The 20,697-nt window shown below is 39.9% G+C and overlaps 1 long non-coding RNA gene across 6 annotated transcripts in view; it reads right to left on the bottom strand.

Annotated features, from left to right (window-relative positions):
* LOC146367509 (uncharacterized) overlaps positions 1–12,046 on the bottom strand; it is a 28,656-nt gene extending 16,610 nt beyond the window's left edge. Inside the window, exons 1-3 of one of the 6 annotated variants that reach the window (XR_014797561.1) lie at positions 7,933–7,963; positions 7,649–7,692; positions 1,429–1,519 (exon numbers count right to left, since the gene is read on the bottom strand). This is a non-coding gene — a long non-coding RNA (uncharacterized LOC146367509). Of the gene's footprint in view, positions 1–1,428; positions 1,520–2,076; positions 3,339–4,162; positions 4,409–7,648; positions 7,913–7,932; positions 8,032–11,874 lie in introns of those variants that run through there. The other 5 variants (XR_014797559.1, XR_014797557.1, XR_014797560.1 and 2 more) reach the window with 5 other exon arrangements.
* Positions 12,047–20,697: the final 8,651 nt, after the last annotated feature.

Consider the following 20,697-nt stretch of genomic DNA (forward strand, 5'->3'; position numbering starts at 1 on the left):
AGGCCGCTCCTTGCATATGCTAATGTAAAGCTTGGGAAAATCTGGGCGACTCAAAGAACTCCATTCTAAATTTGAATAACTGAGCTTTCCATTGAGCTTCAAGGTTGTGGAACCACGAAGATTTGACCTTGCTAACAATATGTACTTACCGTTTAATTCCTTATTCTCGACTATTTAAGAGGGAATTGGAGGGAACGCTCTGACGGCCTTAAAGCCAGGAATGTTTCTGTTTCCATCTCGCTCCAATAACTGCACTTATATCATTTTTATTTATTTTTTGGTTATGTTTCTCAGCAGCCTTAAAATGATCTATTTTTTCAATAATCTTTAACCTTATGAGTCACTCTACAGTTTTCACTTAATGCTGCTGCTAAAACCGAATTATGCATATGCTATAGCTTTATGCTGACCGATGCTTTGCTCCCAGCAATCAGAGATTTTTGGATGAAGGGGAGGGTGGCTCATCAAGGCATTAGGGGCAAAAAGGACAGAGCCACCCAAACACTCTTTCCACATGAGCAGGTCCAAACCTTGGGTGAGCCCTACGCCTCCGCTCTCCTAACGGGATAAAGAACCACAGCAAAGATTACACGGCAACCTCCCCTGCACCTACCACACACTCCACCTGACAAATAGGATCATAGTGTTTAAAGGGATAAAACGCTGAATGTATGAGAATGAAAAGAGAGTTGTGAGTGCGTGCATGCGTGTGTGTCTAAGTGTGAGAATGATGGAGGGGAAAGGGGGGAGGAGGGGGTGATATACGACGTAAAAAATGTTAATACTTCAAAGGAAGAAAAGAAATGATGGAATTCAACATGGAGGTCCTACTTCACTCGCTTAGATCGGGCCATTTGCACTCTCTCATAGCTGCAGGCCACAGTCTACGGCTGTTACAACCTGTATGTATATTCCTGCATATATGTGAAAGGTATAAAACTGCCATTTACACAAAATAAAAATGGCAGTAAATGTGTCTCCTAATGCCCCTTTTGCTTTGAAAGGGTTTATGAGAATTACAGCAGAGCAACACACTTAAAAAAATCACATTTGATACTAAATAATAAAAATAATATATATATTTTTTTTAAGTATTTCAAAATTCAGGCTTAGTCTGTGTCTCTTTCTGGCTTTTTCACACCCACACACAGCCCACTATGGTCACACAGCTCAACAAAATATGGACAACAATCAACCACCAGCAAAGCTCCATCGCTGGCTGATGAATCTAGATGCAAAACTTTCTAAAAGCCTCCAGCATCTTCTGGTTTGACCTCTTGGATTCACTCTTAAAGCTACCCAAGCTGCATAAGACAAAAAGATGCACGCTTGCTTCTGCGCTTGGCAACACCGTCGTGGGTTGTTACCGATATGGAAGAAAACAACGTCGGCGTTCATCATGCACGTCTTCCTATTTTGTGTATTCACCTGCAGGCTGATTGCTGCTCCTCACTTGTCTGGTGGCAGCTTGACTTCGTTGTGAGGTGATAAATAAGGGGCTGAAATTCCCGGCATTTTTCTTCAAAGATAAAAGAAAGGAAAATCAGTTAGCAGTGATTTAGAGGCAGTGGATGAAAACACGAGGCAGGAGAAGAAAGGAATGCATTGTGTTTGTTAACCATACAGCTAAGAGCAGTCTCTAAAACTTGTTTACTTCCTTGTATTTTTCCTTTGTGCACTTTACATTAACCTTGCCTCGTTGCAAGGTTAAATCTATTTTGTGCTGCGCATACTGTAAACTATAAATGTAAGATGTCATGGACAAGTTACACAAAGTATTTCTAGTGAAGGAACTATACCACAAAGCAAAGCTATGCATGATGTTTTATCAGCACTGCATCACAGTTGCTAAGCTACTGAAATGCAGAATGAGACATAAAAAATAGCACATAAAATAACAGGAGAGTAGGTTAGAAATTTTTAAAGAACATCACAGAAAGACTCATATGACAAATTAATCCCTTTTTTTTGGGCATAAATGGAGAACATGGAGGTCAAATCGTGTATACCTCCTCAACCAGGCAAATGTCAACAACCCAGATTCACAAACATGGACACACGCACACGCACACATACCATTTGAGCTGTCTTGTCTAACGGCGCACATCAAATATTGTCAGTCATGGTCTAAATAGAGCATGCAGGGACTTCAGGGATATTCAGTCATCTCTGAGGCTCGCTGATTCTGCTCTAAGAATAGATCAAACTCTGAGCCGATGTCCTATTTAGTTCTTATCTAACAGGCGAACACAAAAATAATCCACCCTGCGAAACACAGATTCAAACATATCTGCCTCATCTAACTTGGATTTGAGTCGAAAGCCTGTTCAAAATACACTGAAGAGGGCCGGGTACAGCCCAGTCTCTTTTACTCTGAATGACTGATGCGGCGGATGTGTTGCACCTGCAGGTTCTGGTTGGGTAGCAAAGAACCAAACAACCCACAGTTATGTGATGGAATAACACTGATAGCAGGTAGCACACAGCAGTTCAGTCCTGCACTTTCTCCCAAGTACTCCACTAGCTGGGCTTCATCTTGCACACCGAGTGGTGTGCATGTACATCCAATTATACATCACACTCCTAATGTCAAGTTAATTACAGCCAGGGGACATCACTTAGGCTACACTGCTCATACAGGAAATACACTTGGAGTATTAGAGGAGTCAGAGAGTCTGCAGCAGCTCTGCAGGATAAATTCACACTGTGTAATTATGCCTTGAAATGCAGGCTACAGCAACTTCTGGGCCTACAACACATTGCCATAACTAACATGTGAGATCTCAGAAAGCGATCTGATGCTGCTGGTGCTGCCAACACCGTCACGTGAGCTCTGGATTGGCCAATCATGTGAAGCCTTTAACTATTTCTGTCTCACCCCTCAAGATATTACTGTTTTAACACCCACACAGTTGTGACAACTACACACTAGCATGCGGTGTGGATTTGGAGAACGATTTCTCCACATGCGTGTCTCCCTCGTGCCCCAAAGTTGAACGAAACGCTGATATATTGATGCCCAACAGGCCCCTGCATCACCGCGATACCCACGCCACGACCCCCCCTAAAAAAATACAGAAGCAACATTCACGCCCTCGCAAGCTCCAGAGAGCCAGCAGCTCTGCACAAGAGGTGGACTGCCACAGCTACAATCACGCAGGTGCTGTTTTCCACCCGCCCCTTCCACCACTCCTCCTCAGCGGCGGCAGCCGCGGCGGTCAGCCTCCCTCAGCATCCGTCCCTCCCGCTTCCTCCTGCTGTTGCCCGCCCCGGCATCGTTTCCTCCTCCTCCTCCATGCCGAGCGAGAGGACCCCGCGGCTCCGAAGTGCTCGGCGTCAGTTCGTACTTTCGGTTCTCTAGCTTTATGAAATTAAAACTCATACAGCTAGATAACCAAAGATACAAACTAACCCGTCGTCTCTTAAAGGGGCCGCCTCTCCGACACACACGGGAGAAAACAGAGGGCAGAAAGAGAGAGAGGGGGGGCAGAGAGAAAGAGAGAGAGAGAGAGAGAGAGAGAGAGAGAGAGAGAGAGAGCGAGAGAGCCTGCTTGTGGTCTCATTGGACTGAGAGATCCTCACACACACTCACACTCTGAGTGAGAGAGAGAGAAAGGAAGATGCTCAACATATCAGAAATATTCATGAATTTATTTATTAGGATTTAGAGGAGAAACACGGTTAAAACACGACTTTAACACAAACGCTCACTTCTACACACACACGGTGACTGACAGCTTAGCAGGCTGTAGGCCTGATAGATCTTTAACCTTAACTATGCCCACAGTCAAGTATCACCACAAGTTGGTTAGATGCTCAACCAGCGTTTTGTTTCGCACAGCCTCTTAAGTCCATGCAGCAGTGATATGCACACAGCTTATTTCTTCATCCACTCCCATTTACCAAGCAATGTATTTTTTTAATGAGTTTGAGCACCTTTGTTGTGCACACTGTCACACGCATGGGCCCTTTAACGTAAACCTTAACAAACGGTTTTCTATTGTAGTGTCACAGCTTCAGTTTATATTTCTGCAAACGCGCTCACAGTGTCAGAATCAGTGCGATGGATGAAGGCACACAGAAGCAAGTTAAAAACGCAAACACACACGGCACCTCAAGTTATAATCAGTTACACCAGTCACAAAGCCAGCATCCTACTTACTTGCACATCAGGCTAACTCCACTCCACCAGTCCATATCCTCCAAATATTTCAAATTCCACCCTGGGGTTTTAATTCACCTGTGCGTCTAGGTTTAATCGCATCCGAGAGGAAATAGCGCAAAAGCTCGGATACTCGAGACTACAGAGTGTCCACCCTCCTTCTCTCCCTGTCTCTTTGTGGATTTTGCAAAGGACCGACACGATGTCCTCTCTCTCACACGTGCAGGCTGCGACTGACAAGTGCGGAAAGCCCACGGTGTGCAGAGGGGATAAACTCCGCCTCAGAGAGAAAGAGCGAGAGAGGGAGAGAGAGAGAGGGGGAGAGAGGGCGCGAATCCGAAATTATTAAAGCCAAATTAGAAATGAATGCAGGTGCGTGTCAATCAGGAGCTGATTCCTCCAATTATACTCATTATCCATGGGCGTAAAATAGAGAGACGAACGCATCAATTATTTCTAAGAGCAAGATGCAGATGGAGCTGCATGGGTCAAACCTGACCTTTCACAGGCTGTATTTTTGAGAACTCAATTATAGATGTTTAAAACTTCCCTGTATTCATAATTTAATGTGTGGAGAAAAAATAAGGAGAGGACTGCTTCCCCCCCTTTTCTTTTGAGCTTTATAATTCGGTTCGGGGAGCGTAATGGGAGCACAAACTTCCTAAATTCATTTACTCCTTACGACTATTCTGGAAGGCTTAAAGCTTGATTTGAGCTGTTCATTCATATAATCAGTCAGGAACAAAAGATAACTCGCAAAAACACAACTGCGGTGATTTGGTGTCAGGGAAAGTCAGTCAGTGAGATGCAAGGTGTTAATCCAAATGCTAGTTGTGTGTCCAGTTAGGCTTCCTCTGCTGTGCGCATTAAATAGCACACCACACACGTGATTATACATTTTATTGTATGGCAGCAGTTGGGAAATAAACCCAATTAGTCGTCTTACATTCTCGTTACTGTATCATGTGACCTGATGGTGAGCGCAAACATTTTTATTACGTTATTATGACACAGTTCGGTCAGTGCGCACACCAACAGTAACATGTTAGAGGTTTTAAACGAGACTCCACAGAGTTAAGAAAATGTTACAATACAATCTCTTGTTTTATTTCAAGACTATAGAAGCTCGCTGCTGAGGCACCGAGCAGAGGAATTCTGGGGGTTTTTGTACTGGCTGCAGAAAGAAAAAGGGTTCACGCCGAGCTAAATCCTGATAGTATTCAGGCTTATCGAGTGCGATATATTATGATGTGAGTGATACCCGGGCTGTGGAGATGAGATAGCGAGAACGATAAGAATCACGCCCTTTGAAAGAAGAAGCTAATGGCAGAGACAAGACCCGGATAGCAACTTGTAATATAACCCAAAGTTTGAAAGGATATTTAAAAAGCTGCTGGAATCAGTGTGTGTCTGTGTGTGTGTGTGTAGGTGTGTGTGTGTGTGTGTGTGTGCGTGTGTGTGTGTGTGTGTGTGTGTGTGTGTGAGAGAGAGAGAGACATGCATTGCTTGTGTTGTGGGGACCCAAATCATAAAGACTTGTCGTTCTTATAGGGACAAAAATCAAGTCCCCATGACGCAAATAAGGTGAACCCGTGTTTTAAGGTTAAAGTGAAGGTCAGGGTTACGCATGTAGTAGGTGAGGCTAGTTAAAAAGTTAATGCAATTCGTTGTAATGTCCTCTGAAGTCATGGATATAGGGATGCACGTGTGTGTGTGTGTGTGTGTAAACCAATAAAAGAGCAGGGAGCTACAGTCCAGGTTTTCAAACGAAGCTTGCATCAGATAGCAGTTGCACAGGCCCATCTGATTATTGAGCATGGGCAATCTGTTAGTATCATGGAGGTGCAGCTCTGCTGTCAGGCTGCAGCACAGGTCGGACTTTACTGTATGAATCTTATTCTACTCTGCATCATTTATAAATAGATCTAATCGTGGCCTCCGTTATAATGCATCCGAGCTTGTGCAGCACATAGTGCATTGGCGCGGTTAAAAACAAAAATCAAAACACGAGAAAGCCTGCATACAAAGCACATTTACAAATATTCTTTCAACATTAGCATGAGCTAGATTTTCATTTTCATTGCACGGTCATCATTGCACCTGAGCATGCGTGACCAAGTCCTGGAGGACACGTGCTTCCCAACATCGCTTGCACCTGCTTGTAAAATATGTAACCTCCACTTCTGGCACCCATAAAGAAAAATATGAGATAACGTGTGTGTGTTGGAAAGCATCACACTCGATCACACGATCACCAATGTCAAAAACTGTTAAAAATATAAGAAAAATATCAGAATATGTAGGTCTTGATATCACCTGTTTGTTTTCCACGGTTAAAGAAATAATAATAATAATGATAGTATTAAAACCTTTTTATGGTGACGGATCTACTTAAAACAGCTGCCAAATAATTTAAAATGTTTTTGGTTAAAAAGAAACATTATTTTTTTTACATTCTAGTTTTAATGTTCACAAACGTCACCCACGTTCACAATTCCTGCTCTGAACATTTGAACAATATGTTGAAAGGTGTGTGTGTGTGTGTGTGTGTGTGTGTGTGTCTGGAAAGATTTTCCCACAAACAAGTGACAGGGAAAATTTGCCCCCACTCCCACCGCCCCCACCTCCCATCTCAAAAAAGAAAAAAAAAGAAAGAAAGAAAAAAAAAAGAGAGAAAAAGAAGTCAACATCAAGTTCAACAACGTGCCGGAGAGAAATTTACATGACAATCAGGTCTGGGATCCTCCAAGTCTCCCCCTCTCCCTCCAACCCCGCACAACAGAGTCTGGCGTCAGCCCCGCTACACTTTCCCAGGCTCACAACAATATCTCCCTGCTGAACTCTGCACTGCAGCGCTGCCTGGGGCCTCCACCTCCTCCCCAACCTCCTCCTCCCTCCCTACTACCACATGAATACTTCTTACATGAGCACATGGCAGCGGAGACCCTCATTAAATATTCCGGAGTTTGCGTTAACTTTGAAGCGAGCGAGCTGAGGTTCATCCCTGCACGATGGGAGCAAAATGTCCAATCTTTAAAGATTAATTTACAGTAAATATTAGGTGATCGGGAGGCCTTATTGTGCATTATTATTATTTTTGCACTATATAAGTCAGGTGATGCTAATATAAAATCTCAATCACAGTTCTCTTATAAATTTAGATAATTAAGCAAAAATAAATTTTAGGCGGATAAAGAAAAAAAATAGAATAATATGTAACTCGGTGCTTTTGAAATAAAAAAATATATATCTGGTAACACACACACACACACACACACACACACATACACACACACACACACACACACACACACACACACACACACACACACACACACACACACACACACAGAGAGATATGTATTTTTCTTGTGGAAGTGAAAGCAACACACTGAAGAGGAGAATTAAAGACATTTCCAGTGAAACACAAAATAACGTCCACCACGCTGCACCTGCATCACTGTCAAAATATAAAAGGCTACTTACAAATCACTTGAACGCAATCCAACACTTACATCCACATAGATCGTCTGCATTTAAAAAAAAGAAAAGAAAAAACCTTTTCGGGAGCAATAATTCGCCGCAGAAATGCACTCATTCAAATAATCTGGGCTCCACATTTACATGCATACATATATAAATATATCGCCCACTTTCTGCCAGCACCATAACTACAAACTGCTCTCCTCCTGCAAATCTTATGTCTTTTAGCAGCTACATAAACGGATGACTTCCTGACATGTTATGCAGAAAAAAAAATCCTCTCTTACCGGATAAAGCGGGTCAGACACGAGTGTAAGAGCTGCGGCTGCAGACAGCGAGAGAGGCGAAAGGAGGGAGGGTGATAATGAGGAAGAGGAGGAGGAGGGAATACAGCCGGCCCAGAGCCTATCAAATTTGTCAAACAGAGGCCTATAATATATATCTATATATTAATTTATTATTGGTGGGGGGGAATAAACGAGAAAATAAAAGCGCTCCAAATCAGGTTACTGATTGATTTATCTTGAAATAGAAATCAGGATCACATCCAGAAAATAACTACAATTAAAAGTGTGATGATGAGGATGTTTTGAATAAGCAGGGTGATGTAAAGCATCGGTACACGTCAGTGTGGTTAAACAACCACCGGTTTAGAAGCTGGGCTGAACGTATTTTCCTGCATAGAAGATATATCTATATATCTATATCTATATATATACATATGTATACATATGTATACACATATATATATATATATATATATATATATATATATATAGAGAGAGATATAGAGATATATATAGATATATATAGATATATATGTATATAGATATAGATATGAAACAGAAGCCTAATTAATTGTGTGTGTTTCCCTCTCCTTGTTCTAACGGTTTGATTTTTGTTGTATACGCCTGAAAAAGGACACTCCACTCTTAGACTGGGCTGAGTCTAAGATCTAGTTTTTAGTCTCTCCATCATGTGCATTTACAATATTATACCGTGAAAGAGTGGATGGTTATGCAAAACCTCTTAAAAATATAAAGGACCATTGTTGTCTCTTTGTTTTATAGTGGTAAATGACTGAAACAGATTGTATCCAGCGATAAGGTTAAAGCAGGAAAATAAATCCAAAGCACTGTATGATGTAGTTAATCTTTACAAAAATGCATTCTGGGTATTCAGGTGTTTCCAGCCTGTTTATGATGGAGCTATAACAGCCACGGATGCGCTCTCCTTTGGAATAATGAATTTTTATTAGCTGCTACTCACCAACTCTAACTGACTGTAGCTTGTGAATTTTAACCTTCTGGATCTTAAAATGCGAACGACATGCTGCAGGCTCGTGTTTAGAAGGCACATGTGTACAGTAAAGCAGCTTAAATTGAAAACGCAAAGACTGCAGGACGAAACAGCGACACACTTTGGCGAGAAACGAGACGATCGCCTCGTGAAAATGTGTCCACAGTCCACGAACAGTTTTTGTTGGGTTTTATTAGAATATTGATCGAATGTGTGAAGCCTGTCCGTGTGCGCTTCTTGAAACACAGAAATAAATAAAAGGGAAAGCAAGAGAGAAACATAAAGCTTGTTTTTTTAGCTGAAGACTGAACCTACACATTCAAATGAAAAGGAGACAAAAATATATTCAGATTGAATTTAATTGCTAAAAATCTACATTTTGAATTTTAAAAAAATGAATATTTTAATTGTAGAAAAAGGTTGCAGACTGCTGACGTGGTGAAAACAACGCTTGTAGGAAATAAAACATACAGCTAAAAACTGTCTTTGCATAATATTTCCTTTGTAAACTGCAGTTACAACAAATTATTTTACTAGATGTAATTTCATATAGTAGCATTAAAGAATGCTCAATAATCTTAATTTGACCTTTTCAGATAAGTAAATTTGATGAAAGTCAAAGTGAAAAATGCTAAAATGCTAAGTTAAAGTTAAAGGGTTAAAGTGTCTCACACTGTAAATGTTCCACTTCTTCTACTACTACTACTATTATTATTATTGTTATTATTATTATTATTATTATTATTATTGTTAATATGTATTTATTTCTCTTTTATTCGTCATACAGTTATGTAGTAAGTGTAAATATTTATATTGATTCTTTTTGGGATTATTTACAGAAAACAGTGTGTGTTTGAATTGAATGATGTTTCAGATTATTGAACTGAAACTGCTTCAGCAGTTCTTTTTAAATTTTGAAGCTATCATCACTGAAGTTCACATTTATTAAAGATAAATGGCAACATTCACCTGTCAGCTTCTAAAGATCACTATTTGTTACTGAATGTTGGGCCATCAGTGCCAACATGCATGGACGCTTTCCTTTATGCCATATTTTGAGATTAGGCAATGAAAAAACAACCCCCCCCCCTAAAAAAACAAACAAACAACAAAAACACATTAAACTAATGTGACATAACACCCACATAAAGTGTTGTGGGTATAAAGTGTGTAGTTAAAAAATAACAGTATTTTTGTCAGTTCGCAGATGAATTCATAAAAAGTCTCTAAATAATATAAACGATTTTAATTACGTGTGTTTGAATTGTTTAGTTGTGTTAAAAAACATGTTTGGGCTCAGTGTGTTTCTGGTATAAATGGCCACCATGCATGTGTGCTGTTCTTGCTTTGCTATTACACCTTATTATGCACTTTATTTCTGTTAATGTTATCTAACAGAGCGATAATTAATTTTTTTTAGTGCAAAATCAAAGAGTGTCACTCAGTGTGCGACATGTGTACTTCTCCATGTTTGTTTACACCAAAATCCTGAACTAATTTTTTACAAAACTCTTAAAGTTTTCTGCACATTTATGAAGATGCAGAATTATTCGGAGCCGATCCACAGATTCTAAAATAGTTTTTGATTTCGTTATGTATGTTATGGCTGTAACTTTGAAGTAAAACATGCAGAAATTATTTATTTGTTATGCATTTTCATTTTTCTGAGGTCAGTACAGGATTTATTTTAAACTGCAATTAACCATAATAGCATATGGATTTCATTAAATAAATAATAAGAATTATTATCTCAGTGGTATTTTTGTAGATTACACGTTTTCCACTTTGTTGCATTTTGAATTTAATGTCTGAATACAAACAGCAATGATTGATGGTACGAATACATTAAAAAAAGTTTCATTTCTTTGTGTTATTTGGGTTTATGCCTCTTCTGTAAAGCCTGTGTGAGCTGTGTTGGTGTTAGTGTTGCATGCTATAGCTCACAGGCCTCATATTAGACTGAACCAAGTACCCATCAAAAGACTCAACTCAGTGATGCAGCAGGCCCTGTAGGGGAAGATTTCATGTTTGAATTTAATAGATAAACCTTATTTAGAAAAAATCAGCAAATGTTTTTTTTTCTTTTTTGTGTCTTTTTTTCTTTTTATATAATATCCTATTTGTGCATTTGTTATGGAGTGGATTATAGAACAATAAAATGCAATGATAACAAAACAGCAGTGTGATTAGTGCATTTTGAGGTTAAGATGTGCTTTCAGACACAAGACATCAAATCCATTACTGCAAATTAAGTAAAAAAAAAGGGCAAAAGTAAATGAAATGCAATTTAAAGCAATTAAAACAATATAATCTATAACACACAAATTAATCAATTATTCGTTGTGAAATGACAATATGACGTAATACATTAAGAAAATAGATTAAAACTCCTTTAAATATAAAAATCAGTGTATTGTCAGTTGTGCTGTAAATACGCCTTTTTCCACAAGAAGACCAGCCAATAGGAAACTACAGTTATTAAAGAGCCTGTTTAATAACTAAAGAGACCTTTATCATATGAATATGTCAGAGACAGTTTATTCACATGATAAACAAAAAAGCTATTAGAGAAAAATAGTTCATATTTGTTTATTTTAACAGTCCAAGCTTCTTTCATATCTTCTCTCGAAAACGCAGTCAAGCTATTAATAACGTTTAAGCAAAGCTGAGACACAATCACACTTTTACAGGGGGCTAAAAAGTTGCCCATCTTCCGCAAGTCCGCAAGCAGCGGAAATATGCGCCATTTACAGCAGTTTATGTAGGACGTTAAACAAGCCTAAATTCAGCTTCAAAGGTGTTAAAACTGCTCGCAGCGAAAATATACTCCGGCCTCTGTCGCAGTTTTCATTAACACGAGAGAGCCGTGGATGTAAAGGCTTAGCGCAGGCTGTGTAAACGTGTGTATAAACCAGTAATAAAGTTCTTACCTCAGCAGGCTCCTGCAGAGACCTGTTAATTCCTCCTCTGCCTGGCGTGAAAGAGGGACCGCCAGCCTGAGCCCTCGTGCCTTAATTTGAAGCAGGCTGGGTTTTATGATAATCAGCGCTGACACCGACCTGCGCGCCATGAATAGAGGAGGGCACCCTCGAGCCTGCGTTCCCACGAGCCGCATTCCTGCGGTCAAGTTCAAGCTCAAAGCGCGAGCCACCATTACTATGCGAGGCGTGCCGCGTGGCTAATTCCAAAAAGGCGCGCACTGCTCGCCGTGGGAGAGTTCGTCACCTTGTATTCAAATGCAGCAGCAGATAGACGGATAGGCCCACTGAGAGGTTGTGGGCTACACTCTGAAACACACCAACGGGGCTTCTGCTGGCTTTACTTTCACCAAAAGCTTTAATAAATAAACAAAAAGCACACAAACTCAATCTCCAAATATCCTGCGGTTAAACAAAACAAACAAAAAAGGAATACAACTTACTTTCAATAATTATAATGATGTAAGTGTCCTTTAAAAATATCTCAGTTTGAAGATTTACTATTTTTTTATTTTTTATTTTTTATACACGCCGTTTTCTGTTGAGAAACTTTCAGGTTCAGTGATCTGAGTGAGCCCAAATGGAAAAAATAGTCATCAAATGACTTATCAAAATCTCTAAAGCCTAACAGCTGGTGTATTTTATTAGACTATAAGTGTGGTAAAAAAAACAAAAGTGTAAAAAAACCCCCATGTAGCATTAACATTTAACTGAAATTCACAAATGAAAAAGAAATGATTCAGCGTCTACACGTGATCACAGATCAGCACAAATCAGCATCAACATTACAACCCCTTATCAGATTATGAGTTAAAATTTATATTTTTGTTATCTTTGGGGGCAGTTTATATTTATATATATGAAAAAATAGTAATCTACAGAAACACAATCTGAGGAAATCTAAATGAGACAGAAATTTTGGTGCAGAAATTGTGATTGTGTAACAGTGACGTGTCAGTGGATATGAAACATTTCTGAAGGGCAGATTTACTAAAACAGAAGTTTATGTTCACATTTATCAGAAACACGCAGCTTTCATTTAAACCTTTCTTCTCTTCTATACTTTCACAGCTTGCATTTTCAGTCTACAATAGTTTAGGCATTTCTGAAGGAAAAACACTGGGCTTTTTCTTCTCAGTTATTATTATTAATATTATTATTCCCACATCCAATCAACTTATTGTTGGATGCAGTGTATACGAATAGAACACAATAAACACTGTGCTTCAACTGTGGCTTAGGCTAAACTTTATATTTTGGATGATTTGCAGATTTAAATCTTTCACAGTTTAAATAAAAAGAAGTTGGATGCTTTTTGAATTCGTACGATGAAGGCTTAAAACCAGACTACATGCTTGTATGCACGAGGATGACATCCGTGTGAGTAGTTTCAAACGCAGATCATTCCCACACGTATGGCGGGCGTGTAAGTGTGATGTGTCTAGTCAGAGTATAATTGGCTGGCTCAGTCTCAGACAGCTCTGTCCCACCTCCCCATGTTCGTGTATTTGAGGTCCCATAAAACAGTGTCTGGCTCGCTGATCCCACGACCCCTGGGGGAATAAATCCCTCACTCATGATTTGGATTTTCCAGCTCTGTCTGCGATTGTAAAGTCGAGAGTTTGAAATGTCACAAAGTTCTTAACACCTTAGCATCTATTTCTATTTTCATATTCTTTCAAAATTCACTTCGTCTGACATGTCACTGTGACTGTCATCTATGTAAAGCTACAATTAATATTCATATCTGAAATTAAAGTCAGCAAATTATTGGCTTTTGCTAGCCTTTAGCTACCAACAAAACAAACAACACCAAAACATGGGTTTCACCCATCATGTAGCTCTGCTATTGTTTAGTATTTACAAGCCAGTATACCATTTCACTAGCCTCTTTTACACCGACCTCCTCAGCTGGAGTTTAAAAGCCCGACAACCTCATAAAGGCATTTTACATTCAACTCTCTGTGGTCCTGCTAACAGAAACAGATTGATCAGTGTGGAGGGAAATGTCTTATTATGTAATGACGACAGAGAGGGCTGGCCAGGTCAGATGTGAGATGAACCCCTGACCCCGGCTGAGCTGCGGAGTGTGCCGCTGACCACGGGGCTGTTGATGAAGTCGTGGACCTGTGGACAGTGCATTTGGTGACCTTTGGTGTCAGCTGCCGGGCAGCAGACGGATGTGTCTTTAACTTAATTAGCACTGATTAGTTGACCTGTGGAGGAGAAGCCAGCGAGTTACCTGAGCTTAGATCAAAGCTGGATTGGAAGTTTTTATTAGTTATTACTTATTTACAGCTTATTAATTTTATATTTTTTCTGTATTTTATAATTTAACAAAAATAATATATGATTACACACAGAAAATAGCTAGAAAAATAGCTAGTGTTACAGAGTTTTATGCGTCTGTTTGTAAATATGTTCAAAACTCCAGCAGACACCAGTTTTTCAAGAGAAAAATGAATCTTAACTTTTAAAGTTTGCCAAAGCTTTCATCCTCTTCCAGTGACCTTCGTAAACAGATGGGGTTTGTTTACTCTCTCTGAGGTTGACGAGATATAAATATAAATTAGTACAACATAAAAATACCAGCTTTAGACTGATGAAGGTATGTTATGTAGTCAGTCATTAATTATTAGTTTATTCAAAGTTATTTCAAAGAAAAAGGTGGCAAAATTTCATTGGACTTAAAAATAGCAATTTAAAGGTATCTAGCAGTGTATTGAAAACTAAATCAATAACCTTAACTTTTATGTGTTTTAACTTTCAGTGGTTTAAAGTCATTTTAATTGTCTCGCTTTCTGTATATTTACACAAAATTCCCTGGTCTCTTTTCTATCTATCTATCTATCTATCTATCTATCTATCTATCTATCTATCTATCTATCTATCTATCTATCTATCTATCTATCTATCTATCTATCTATCTATCTATCTATCTATCTATCTATCTATCTATCTATTTTAGAAAAGTGATTAATGCCCACAGGTTTGATGTACGTAAAATATTTTTTTCTTTTCTATTCTTCCTTGTCAACAGTTAAAAGAAATCCTTTTTGTTTTGTTTTTTAATTTTGCCAGTGCAATGATGGTCAGTCTGGTGGGCAATGATTTCATACCCCCAGCCCACCGCACACACTCACGCACACACATACACACCGCAGGGCAGTCATTTTTCAATCAGCCCTGTGGGCCTCTGACAGGTCTGGGAGAGGGTCTGCCTCCATGTAAGGCAGACTGGCAGGAGTGACACCTCCGTATAGCAACGTTAATTATGGGCATCTGTTCGGACGCCCCAGTCTGGGGGTCTTCTAGGGTCCTTGGCTGTTGCCATAGGGACGGTGGAGAACCGTTGGTGGTTTTGGGGGGCAGACAGAGACCCCCTTATTCTCTTGAGGGGTGGCCAGACATGACCCCCCACAACTCACCCCTTTTGATTTGGGTGGGAACAGGGAGCAGCCAGCCAGGAGAGAGAGAGAGATCTTTCCAGCTTCATTTTGGGGACCATGGGTGCACCTCCTGAGAGGAGCAGAAACACTTTTAGTTTCAGTGCAGGAATATTGTAGCAATGTATGAGAGTGTTGTCCCTGCTTTCCTAAATGATTTCCACATTAATACTGAGTGGTTAAACTGTAATATGGTAGTACAGATACAGAAAACATACGTGCAAACAAATTAGAAATACCCAACACTTACACTGCATTCTTCAGACTATCCTCCATGACACCGCACTGACTTACATTAATCTAAACCTAACCACAAATAGCTACAACTGGGGTTCAGTCTGAACCCCAACCTGAGCTTACATCAAACCAAAGTCGTCTCTTTATGCTTCGTGTTATGAAAACTTTCTTCTCATCCTCATAATGTGATTGCATAAAAAGATTTAAGTCCCCACTGTATGAGTGATACCTGGACACACACACACACACACACACACACACACACACACACACACACACACACACACACACACACACACACACACACACACACACACCCTCTACATGAACACCCTTTATTCCCACTTTGCATACATTAGCCAGTGTCTGTGTTCTGAATGCATTGTTGTGTTTTCCCACACCCCCCTATTTGATGTCTCTTTTGTCACTGTGAATAAAAGCAGACTGACGAATGGGAGGTGGGATGTAGCTCCATTTCAGGGGGAGAGACCCCCATTAATTGCCAGCTACAGAGGCTGTAGGTGACCCCTGCTGGACAAGATGTGAATATTCTGAGAAAACTCTGATCCTCATGACCTGAATGGAAATCTGAGTCTCACAGGAAGCTTAGAATAACTGATTTGCCTCCATGCTTGGTTGTGTAAAATAACAGCTGCATGCTGCACTATTTGTGAAATAAGTATACACAGTGGAGGAACAATTCTTCTGAATGTGATGACGAGATCCCAGCAGACTAAATGTGGAGCAAAGAGCATGTTTGTGTGGGATAATGCGGGATTAATGCTGAGAGGTAGTATAAAACTTTTATAACCTATATCTACCTTCAAACACAATGATCATGGGAGGTCAAATATAGCTGTTTTATATCTGAGGAAATTCAAACACTGCTGTATTTTCTTTTTTTCTGTCCCCATAACTGTTAAAAATGTTATAATTACACTCTTGCTTTTATTTAATTTGCTGTTCTGTCTCATCTCTGGTTTTAAGTAGATCTTAACACATACTTTTATGTGTTTTATGTGCTCACATATATTGCCTTTTGTAAATTAGAGCCATTAAAGATGTAGGGTAGGAGATAAAAACACTGTGCAGTCTGACATAAAGAAGGACACATAGTCATCCCAACTCCTGAAGTAAGAGGAGAAATGTTAGTTGCACATTATTGTCTATTAATATATCGTGTAAAAGCATTGTGTTGCTGATTTATTAGGTGTTGTTAACATTTTACACCCACATAGACTGTTTTATTAAGAAAACCCATCAAATCAAATGTAGTTCAATAAAAAGCTGTTCCTCAAATATTCCCTGATAATGAAAAACCAATAAGTGTGATTCAGTCTTCTTCTTTTTCTTCTTCTTTGTCCTTTTAGGATTTGCCACAGCAGATTACTGATACATCTATCTGTCCCTATTGTCCTCCTCTGCCACACCATCCCTCTGCATGTCCTCCTTCACTAAATCCATGAATCTTCTCTGTGGTCTTCCTCATTTTCCTCCCACCTGGCAGCTCCATATTCAGCATCTATTGTCCAGTATGTCCTCTATCCTTCCTCTGCACATGTCCAAACCGTCTCAGCCTTGCCTCTCTAACTTCTTCTATCTTCTCTTCTTCTACCTTCTCCTATCCTTCCTCATCACTGCCAGTGAAAATCTTACCATCTTTAACTCTACCACCTCCAGCTCGGCCGCCAGCCTTTTTGTCAGTACAATTGTTTCTCAATCATGCGTCACAGCAGGTCTCACTCACTTCCAGCTTACAAACCTGTAATTAAGAATAAACATACAAGTAAAATTAACACATTTTTCACATTGTGAACACAAAGTAAAAATGCAGAATCTTTGAGAAGCAGAATTTATGGCAGAGTTGTTGGGATTGCATAGGAAAGGTGTTCCTAATAAGGAGTCAAACAGGGGAACAGGGAGAATTTGAGTCATTTAACTACTGTAAGTGAAGGTATTAATGTCACACTCAATAATATTCCTGTGCAGTCCAGGCTTTATTTACAAAGTTCACATATATTAACAGTTTTCCCTCTGATGTATTGATTTCAACCTGACTTTATAACTTTGCTCTCTCCTTCCTGTAAAATGATGTGTGGCTTCTGCTTTCGCAAATGTTGGATTTCCAAGAAAGAAAAAAAAAAGTAGAAAAAAAATAGTCACCTGTCATGTGACACCAATTGTACCCACTAGATGGCCCTAAAACACCACAGTGAATGCTCCCCCTCAGTCACCTGGTGTCTTCTTGTTCCCTTTTGTGAATCCATAATGAATCTCATGTAAAGAATCCAATTTTGCTCAGTCAAGGTTTTCATCACAGAAACTTTTCACTCACTCGCTTCAGTCCCACTGGTGTTACTGAGAAGTCTTCCGTGACATTTGAAGCGTCCTTCAGCGGAGTCAATCTGAGTCTGACGTGTAATTTACCGGAGCACCGAGGACAGGCAGCAACATCTTGGTGTCCTTCAAGAAAGTTGCTCCAAGCGTTTATTAGCGCAGAAGTGGCAGCAGGGAGCGAGACAGTGAGCAGTGGGTGTGAGAAACAATGCTTGCTTTGCAGTGATGAGACCATTAGTGGTACTGTGCTGTGAAAGGGATGAGACAGAGGGCAAAAGGAGGTGACCTGCTATCAGGACTCTGTGAATGTCACAGTTCAGCTCTTCTGAGGCTGTCGAGGTTTCAATTAGTCTGCCCTTTCTACCCACGAGGTTAAAAACCAATCCTTGTGCAGTGATCAATGGGATTGTTAGCCTGCTGCTCAGGTATGTGTCGATGTGGTGTTTGGGTGTATACATGTTTATACACATACCTAAAATATAGTGTTAAAAATAAATGAATGTCCTGTGCTTTAAGACACAGTGTGCCAGTACTGCAGTGTGAAGCACAGACATTTCTGCTACTGAAGGATTTACAGGTCTGTCTGCATAATCCACTCACAACACCTCCCACCCCTCCTTTACCTAACCAGCCAGACAGCAACAAGAACTCAACAGGCACGGAGGAGAAAGATGTTCGGTGGACAAACGAAGGACGAACAGGTTGCTCAGAATCACAATGAGCTATGAAGGGCAGATTTCAGAGCTAATGGACATTTAGGCTTCACTTAAAATAATAGTTTGACATTTTGGGGAAAGACCCTTAATTTTGCTTTCTAAAGGAGACTTCCACAAGGAGACTGTGCTGTAATTATGAAGATGTAAATACAAGGAGGCAGCTAACCTGGCTCTGACCCAGCCTCAAAATCCAGCTCACAGCACTTCTATCAATCGCTAATTATTATAATTGATATGATGCAAAGTGCAAAGTCCTGACACCACATGCTGACCAGCATTTGTAGCTCGATGCAATCGTTCTTCCAGCATTTCTTTTACTCGTCTTTCTGAAAAATGAGAGCGTTTGCTTTCCAGAATCTCACACACATCATCACCCACAACAGTATTTGTAATTAGAAATGGAAATCTTTGAGATTCTTCCAAAAAAACAGTGAAAAAAAACACAGATCCTGTAAAATCACTGCAATTTGGTTTTATGCATTCCTATAGTGTCAGTCAATGTTTTCTAGTCTTCCCTGTCTTGCTGCTATGACAGGCACGCCTCAGCAAGCCAAAACCATCACTTGTGGCAGGTTTAATGATATTGATTATGCTTTCGTATCAAGATTACCAGGTGTTCGTATGAGACTGTAGGCAGGGGTAGAGATAATTAGCACGCCTATAACAGCCATGTATCTTTGAGATGCACAGTATCTCCAGTGGAGTTGTGTGCTTTAAAAAATATGTTGGATTCACGCTGTGTTAATGTTCTGACAAGCCAAATGTGTTGTAATTAGGAAAAACAAACAGATGGGCATTTTCATTAGAGGCGTTAAATGTGGGTGTGTGTGTGTGTGCGAGAGAGAAAGGAGAAGAAGAACGTGGGGGAACTCGAGTTTTCAGAATTGTAGGTTTGGTGAGAAAAAGTCTAATGAGCGTCACCAACAAAACCCCCGAAAGCTTCTCTGTTGAACATTTGAGTTATTTCACTGCATTTTATTCAAAAGGTTTCGTCACCAGTCTGTTGATTTGCCTTTTTTTTTTTTGCTTGCGTGCTAAAGCTAGAGAATAAATTAAATGCATTTATGTGCAAAGCATGCTTTGTTTGCAGTGATTGGAAATGGCTCCATGTTTTCCATTTCAATAGCACGCAGAAGAGAGGGGAGGGCTGCTAACAGACAGACATGACATTATGCAAAGCTCCACGAGGGGTGTTTACACTGCTATGAAAAAACAGCCCTTGAACATCGCTGGTCGGCGCAGAGAGACAAGAAAAGAATGAGGCTGGAAATAAAAAAAAGCCAGAAGACTTGGGTGATGAAACCAGGTTAAAACTGGAGTAAAGTGGGTTAAGGAGTCTGTAGATCTAGTAGATCATTTAGTCAGATTTGTCTCACAGTCGGGGAGGCCGTATGAGGCAATCTGAATGAAACACGCTCTATTATCGGGCCAACTAGGGCAAGACTCACCTGCAGCGATAAAGAAATAAAGACCTACTTGTTTCTTCTACTCATTACTGTGTAAAGTTGTGATAAAATAGGTATAAAATAGGTGAGTTACAGGACTGAGGGACACAGTAATGATGTGTAGAGGAGAGAAGGCTGAAGGCTGGGTACAGAGGAGCACAGTTACAGGGAAGTCTGAGGGTGTGCACTGGCAGAGTAGAATAAAGCAGAGCTAAAGGGGCTTTACACTTTTACACGTCAAATTAATTTACACATTATGCAGCCTGTGAAAACAGTGGTATGTTATCAAAGGCTGCAGGATTTTTAAGACTGATCCCGATAGTTAGTGATTTGAAAATCTGATATTCTGATACATCAGCTGATATTTTTCCTCTCAGACATTTAGTCCCTATTTTGATGGCATCAGTGAATTTAAACCAGTCCTCCAACTAGATACAGACATATTGATCATGTGACATAAGCATTCATTAAAGTTCATATACCAGTCTTTCTATAGTAAAAGAGTGAAAGATCAGTGATTGTTAAAATACACTCTTTCACACAGGTTTGAAAAACCTGTTGCCAGGGTACTGAGCTCTGTTCCAGCTAAAAGTG

Source organism: Perissodus microlepis, chromosome 18 (genome assembly GCF_051167445.1).
Source record: "Perissodus microlepis isolate ML-2025 ecotype Zambia chromosome 18, ASM5116744v1, whole genome shotgun sequence".
Taxonomy (NCBI): Eukaryota; Metazoa; Chordata; class Actinopteri; order Cichliformes; family Cichlidae; genus Perissodus; species Perissodus microlepis.